Here is a 641-nt window from a genome sequence, read left to right as displayed (position 1 = left end):
TAGAGCGCACTTTTGGCGTGCTTAAGGGCCGTTGGATGTGTTTGGATCAGATACGGCCGGTGGCAAACTACTTTATACCCCTGAGAAGGTGTGCAAGATCATCCTGGCATGCTGTGTCCTCCACAATCTTACAATGACCCATGGCATTCCTGTAAGACCCGGCGCCATCGCTTCTAACAAACTGTGAAATTTACTACTTCTCTCCTCGCGTAACCGCTTCCTTCATTCATGAATCAACTCTAGGCAAGCGGTTTCCTTATATGGAGAAATGGGGGCGTGGTAGTATGCTGATTGCAGATTGCGGACACGCGCCTGTCAATTTAGAATGGTTCTGATTTACTAACATACGCACGGTGGTGAGAACAAAATTGGCCGGTACGCACGTCATGAATCCGACGGTGATTTTGCGCAAGTACTTATTTTTTGCGGAGAGTAAGAACATTTCTGCGCAGATATTAGTGAATGAGGCCCATTGTTACAAGTAAAAGTTATGCATTCAAAACCTTACTCAAGTGGAGGTACGTAAGTATTAGCATCAAATGGTACTTAGAGTAGCACAGGTTAAAGAAGTTATTATGCAGAGTGGCCCATTTCATGATAATATACAGTATGTTGGATTATAATTATGTAAGCATCACTTA

Source organism: Epinephelus moara, chromosome 7, assembly GCF_006386435.1.
Source record: "Epinephelus moara isolate mb chromosome 7, YSFRI_EMoa_1.0, whole genome shotgun sequence".
Classification (NCBI taxonomy): Eukaryota; Metazoa; Chordata; class Actinopteri; order Perciformes; family Serranidae; genus Epinephelus; species Epinephelus moara.
Note: the sequence above shows the minus strand (reverse complement) of the source record.